Source organism: Papaver somniferum, chromosome 3 (genome assembly GCF_003573695.1).
Source record: "Papaver somniferum cultivar HN1 chromosome 3, ASM357369v1, whole genome shotgun sequence".
NCBI classification, from domain to species: Eukaryota; Viridiplantae; Streptophyta; class Magnoliopsida; order Ranunculales; family Papaveraceae; genus Papaver; species Papaver somniferum.
Genome location: NC_039360.1, coordinates 74,384,247 through 74,391,280, shown reverse-complemented (window position 1 = coordinate 74,391,280; position 7,034 = coordinate 74,384,247). Strand labels below are relative to the sequence as shown.

General features: G+C 37.0%; 1 pseudogene; it reads left to right on the top strand.

The window, feature by feature from the left end:
• Positions 1 to 3,040: 3,040 nt before the first annotated feature.
• LOC113359613 lies at positions 3,041 to 5,474 on the top strand (annotated as a pseudogene).
• The last annotated feature ends 1,560 nt before the right edge of the window (positions 5,475 to 7,034 follow it).

The following is a 7,034-nucleotide window of genomic DNA, read 5'->3' as shown; positions in this document are numbered from 1 at the left end:
AGCAAAATTCAATCATTCAGAGCATTTTCACGCTGAATTCACAACACACCTACAATCTCATATCACCATTGATCTCACGCCTTTCACAGCTTATCTCCTACAGATCAACCCATCCTCTCTTGTGACTGAATTGACTCTGGAACGACCATTGTTCTTGGTTCAGGCCGGGGTCTTACAGATTGATCTCTCGAACTTAAAGCACTCCCTTCTTGCAATGCATCTGTGTCAGGTTCAACATTTTGCTCGGTTCAAGGAGTCTCCACACGGTCGACTCTTCAATTCCGTAAAAACCAGAAATCGTTTTTCCCCATTCACAATAAGATATGTGGGCACCCTGCAAAGATAAAAATATCATAAGTGAATGTTGCAAATAAGGAAAAGATCAAAAATAAATGTTGTAGAGTATTACCAATCCATTCATTTCAAATTGAAAATCTGGATTTATCGCAGAGGCAACTCCGCGAAGAGATCGATCCCCCAAATCAGGAACAGTACAGATCTTTGAGATCTTTTGGAAGGCACGTTCTGTTTCATCATCATCAAGAGTAGCAAGAGCATCTCCTGGAAAAAGATCAGACAGCTTTTGACGATACGAGTCAATCGAAACTTCTTCTTCAGAAGCTAAGGTATTTCTATCTGAAGATTCAGAGCTTGAAGAAGAATCATATCTCGCACGCTTCCTAGAGACATCCTCTTTCAATGAGGTTTTCTTGGGTAAATTTTTTGAAGCAGGTTTCTTAGGGATTCTCTTGCTTTTGCCTAAAGTTTTGTCGCTCAACGGATTCACCTGCACGAATAATCAAGATAAGTAACAGAGGCAACAATATTGTTAAAATGTGAAGTGTGTTTCTTATTTATTTATTCTGCGAAGTTCATACCTTGAGCGAAGTATTGACCTTTGAGGCATCCTGCGAAAGAAAAGAAATAAAATATAAGAAAGTTACAAAGATTTACAAATTGGTTTAAGATGATCACATACCATTACTTTCTTTTCCTCGTTTTCGAGTAATTTAAATTCCCAAGGTTGATAAGGGGGAAAATCTTCGGGAAGAGGATTGTCCGAACCATATACAGCTCTACCAGAAACAAAGGACCCTTGCAAGATGACATGACAATTAAGCCAACAGGAATCATTAGATCTGCGAGCAGCACGATTAGAGTTTGAATTCCAATTCACATCTCGCATTATTTTATCATCTTCGGCGATACCATCTGCTCTCCTTACGTGAAAAACCCATTTAGTCACGTTACTTTTCATGATAGCGATATAATAATTCTTAAAGAAATTATCAAGAGTGTACTCAGCAGGATCTATGACTTTGTCACGATGACCTTCTTTTCGCACTTCCTCGGGATAAGAATTTCCAAGACTAGCTGCGCGACGAGCATACTCTAAGGGTATCCTAATAGCATCACCACTCAGTTGAAATATTCCTCGTGTGGATCTTTCATCAGCAAGAATTCTATAGAACAGAGGAATATCAGGGTTATATAAAGGGATTGGCAGAGATTGAAGTTGACCTAACGAAACGATGATTTTTTGGTTACTCCACTCCTCATATCTAATTAGGTCAAGGTTAAGTTTGGATGCGAAGTTACAAGAAGGAGGAAGGGAGAGTTCATAACCCCTTTGATTAAAGTCGGTTTTCATTTTGTTAAATTCGATCTCCATCTTTTTACCAGCAGAAGCCATTAGAGAATGGGAATGAAGAATATGAATTTGCAGAGAAGGTGAGAGAGAATGAAGAAGATAAAAGAAAAAAAATATATGAGAAAGAGAATATATAGGAAAGAGCGACCGTTTTTCAAAATTTACCCTCATTAATGCGAAGAAATGAACGGATAAAAACTTACGGTTAAAAAAGACGTGTCAAGAAATGAGTGGTTAAAAGGACACGCGTACACAAAAAGAACTTGAAACCCGGATAACTGTCGGCAAAGTAAAATGGAAAAATATAAGTATGTGCGATCTTAAAACGAAAAATTTCTCATTTCGCTCATTTTGAAGAATCAGCGATATGAGAAGAGGCAAATGTAGGAGTTAAATATCGCACACGTTAATAACTACGCGAAGTGAAGTATACAACATATGGGAGGAGCATCGCACACAATAAATTAAGATGACACACCAGATGATGTCAGCAAAGTCACGGATAAAGTGTGAAGAATTATGCGAACAAGTAAGTTATGCGAAGATGAACGATTGTATATGAGCGAATATGTCGCACAATGATCCCGGAAATAAAGGGATTCTTAGCCGTCATCCACTATGTAAAATCTTATATAAAGGAGAGAGTCGTTGTTTCTGTGGGGATGCTAGGACAAGTCTTGTAAGAGAGATTGAAAGAGAGAGAAAGTGAGTTTAGGTTACAAGAAGTGTTGCTCTAGGTTTCCATCTATCTTGTAAGTAATCTGAATATTCAATCAATAAAATAATTGTCCATGATGATTACATAGAGAAATAACCAGATTAAGTGGAGTGTACTCGTAAGAAATCTTACAACTACAGTTACCATCAGTGTTAATAATATATCACACAATCAACTTGACGGTCACCATGTTTGGGCAACCACCAAAGATTAGCGAATATTTACGAAAATCACTTTCTAATGCCTTCACATGATCTTCCATTATGTCATCTTGATTTTTCTTTATCTGATTGTATACATCGTGTTGATCTTCAAATATCGTATCCAGCTGTATCACTAATATCAAAAGAGATATAGAAGTTGCAGAAGATCTTCTATTCTTTATGTTCTACCACTTCTTCAAATGTCATTCTCGTTCTCATTATTCATTAACAGCAAGTGGAGAATTTCTTTGCCGAAAATCCATGTAAAAATAAGTGGAATTCTTTTCATTCTGTTATCTATAACATTATATACAACAATTTGGATTAACCCAAGATAAACTGTCTCTGAACCCCTCTTTAATTCAATTTTTCCGAAATACTTTAACATTCTTCTTATTCTTCAATGGCGCCTATGGGTTTCAATACAATGCTCAGATTCTTGTCATTAAGCACTTACTCATGTTATCCATGGCATTAAATATAAGTTTCTTGTTAAGTAGATTGCTTGACGAAAGTGAGAGTTTAAGATTCAAGATACATGAAGATGAAAAATCACAAGAAAGAGGAGATAATGCATCTCCTGCTGCACTAGCTGAGGAAATTATTGAAGTGAAGAAGGCGATCCAACCAGATTCTTTCATCATTGATCTTGGTCATGGTGATCCAACCATGTATGAGCAGTTCTGGAAAAAAACAGGAAAGAAAGCTACAATTCTCATACCTGGATGGCAATCTTTGAGCTATTACTCTGACATAAACAATGTATGTTGGTTCCTGGAGCCAAAATTTGCTGGCGAGGTCCGAAGGCCACACAAATTGGTCGGCAATGCCAATACTGATAACCGTCACATTGTCGTAGGGACTGGATCTAGTCAACTCTATATGGCCGCCCTTTATGCTCTTGCACTTACAGATTCATCGAAACAGCCAATCACTGTGGTTTCGTCTGCTCCATTCTACTCGGCATATCCGCTTATGACAGATTTTCAGAAGTCAGGGTTGTATGAGAAATTTTTCGATGGGAGCGATTTTTGAAGGGGCATGGGGGACCAATGATATATTGACACGTGCACATGATATTAATGAATTACGTTTCTAAAAATATATAAAAAATATATTTTTGGAGAGAAAATTTGTATTCATAATTGGTGTTGGTATTTTTAGAAACATAATTCATTAATATCGTGTGCATGTGTCAATATATCATTTGTCCCACGTGTCCCCTTCAAAAAATGTCCCCATTAAAAAATTTCTCGGGTCGTATAAATGGGGAGATGATGCTTATACTTTCAACGGAGAGGAACCTTATATCGCAGTCGTCAATTCCCCAAACAACCCTGATGGTTTCACCCGAAAACCGGTCGTTAATGGAACTGCTGGTATGTTGCTTCATGATCTCGCATACTATTGGCCACAATATACTCCTATTCAATGTAGTTAATATCGGATATCGGTTTGTCTCGGCTGAGGACCGGTACACTGGTACAACATTGTACCGGGGAGATCTCGGTTTCAAATATCTGTGCAATATCGGTTCTAAATTTATATGTATAATTTATATTTTTTCACACAAAATTAGATAACATTAAAATGCATCAATTTTAGAAACAAACAATTTCTCTTGATATCAAATCCAAAACTAGTTGGATTTCAAACTCAATGCAAACCTAGTGGAACAAAACTAGTTGCTCAGGAATTTTCTCGAGCATCTGATGTGCATATTTCTAGTTGTGAGGAAATGCAACATTCTGTGGATTTCTAGCACATTCCCAATGATTTCCTTCCCTGCAATCATTAAAGTCATTCTAACCATTCACACATAATAAATCTTTAGGAAAGTTTTTCTTGATGGATAGAATTGACATGACTTAGAGAACCAGAACCAAAGATGGGGCCATGTTACGAAGACATTTATAATTACAAAATTTATACTAGCATTTATAGTCAAGAAACCAAAAAAAGAGAACCAGCACCAAAACGGACCACTTATCTAATAGTAAACAAGAGAGACAGATGGAGAAATGGAGAGAGCTCGTAGCATTTATAGTCACGTACACATGGAAATCAAAATGGTTGTTGTCTATAGGCAAACCTAATTGGTGAGTACGAATGAAATGAATACACATCTATCAAATCTAAACCAAATATCACATCTATGAAATGAAATGAAATGGTTGTTGTTTATAAGCAAATATCGCCGATAATATCGAATATCGCCGATAAATCGGTGTACCTTTTTTCCCGTACCGGACGGTATTATCGGTAAAAAATCGTATCGCGATATTAGGATTTCCGTATCGCTCAACATCCGATACCGGTAATATCGCCGATATATCGGCCGGTACGGGCGAAATTGACTACATTGCTCCTATTACATCTCAGTTAGACCATGAGCTAATGTGTTTACCGTCTCCAAAAGCACTGGACATGCAGGGACACGTATTGGGTGGGCATTGGTGAAGGACAAAGACATCGCTCAAAAGATGACCGAATTTATAGAGCTGAATACAATTGGAGTCTCCAAGGATTCCCAGCTTAGAGCTGCAAAAATCCTTGGAGCTGTATCCGATAGTTGCACAAACTCTGCAAACTCTGAGAGCTTCTTTGAATTTGGTCACCGTCTCATGACCCAAAGATGGAAGCAACTGCGAGATGCTGTCAGAACTAGCGGGCTGTTTAGCCTCCCGGAGTACACATCAGATTTTTCAACTATTACCAAATATATTCTGAACTGCATCCTGCTTTTGCTTGGTTAAGATGTGAAGAGGATATAGAGGACTGCGAAAGATTCCTAGGACAGCATAAGATCATCACAAGAAGTGGAAAGCCTTTTCGTGGGGATATTAATTTTGATAAATATGGCCTCTTCGTTGAGAGGTTGTCAAATATCATAACATTCTGAAACTAAATTTCCCTGATAAGAAATAAAATTTCTTTTAACTTCCTAGTAAAATCTAGAAATGATTGTTTCGCATCGAGGAAAGTATATCAAGACAATGATATTTGGGCAGCTAGCTATGTGCCGGAAGTAAGAATGGTCTTCTAGTGCCACGCGCTATTACTGACAAGCAAGGTAGTCAATATCGGTTGTACAAGCCGATATTAAAGGTTTTTATAGGATATCGGAAAAATCTTTACGATACTGAAAATATCGGCGATACGAAGGAGAAACGATAAAAACGCGTGTATCGTCCTGTACGGACCGATATATCGGTTTCACTTGTACACTGATAATATATGTTTCACTTGTACACTGATATATCACTAATGTATTTTGTCTTTTAATTATGATTTCTTAAACTTTTAGTTCAAGAAAGTAACTCCACTAATTTTGCTAACTTCGTATATGATTATGGGGATGTAATTACTGTAAATGTGATGTCGATGGGCTAACAGACATTCAATGCTTGGTTTCGTTGTTGATAGTATAAGGCTCTAATCAACCACCTCTTATTTTGTAAGGTTGAAGTGTGTTTACTACAATTATTATTTTCTATTATGGTGATACCAATATATTTTTTTGTTTGATAAATAATAAATATTAAAAAAAATCATAATGATGTATCGCCTATAAAAACAGATATTATCATTTGTATAGGTGTACAGAACCCGACCAATACGATACCGATACACGATATAAACTACCTTGCTGATAATCAGCCTCTGGACCCGTCCGCGGAAATTGTTCAAGGCATTCAGGCAGACGATAGCCGAATACATTCTCGTAGGTAGTAATCTACCACCTATTCCTGTTCAGATGATATATTAGGAATCATTGAACGTTTCGTCTCCTGGGTTTGGATTTTTTTGTGCAATATACAGACGGTAATCCCTATGTTTTGGGGTAACAAGGATCTTGCAGAGAATAGCAGTCGTCAGCAGAATAGATTTTGGCTATCATAACCTATTTTTAGAAGTCGGTCTTAATTTAGTTGTTTCCTTTTTCTAGTCTTTCTCTATTTATTTTTTTGATAAAGGTGACTGAAATTTATTAATGTGAACCAGGAAGATTCTGCCTTAACAGTACAGAGTTTATCCATGGCGAAAAATCCATGAACTCTTCAATACAAAGCTTGTCTTTCCTAACTCTCTTATCAATACTATCAGCTACATTATTAAAATCTCTTGTAACATGAGATATTTTGCAAAAACTAAAAGCATAAATCAAAGTTTTGATCTTACTAATAAGATTATTACTTTCCCATCTTACTAAGCTAATGTCAGATGAAATAGACCTCACAACTAACTCCGCATCAGCTATAATGTTAACTTCAGTGATTTGTTGATCTTTAATCCAGCTTAAAGCCTCCAGAATAGCCATGCACTCAGCCGCTTCAGGTTCAATTACTCCATCTGCATAGGATCCTTTGACACATGTGTAGGTACCTGCAGCATTTAAAAGCACCATACCAGTGCCAGCAGTATTAGTTACATGATCAAAAGATGCATCAACAAAAACTGT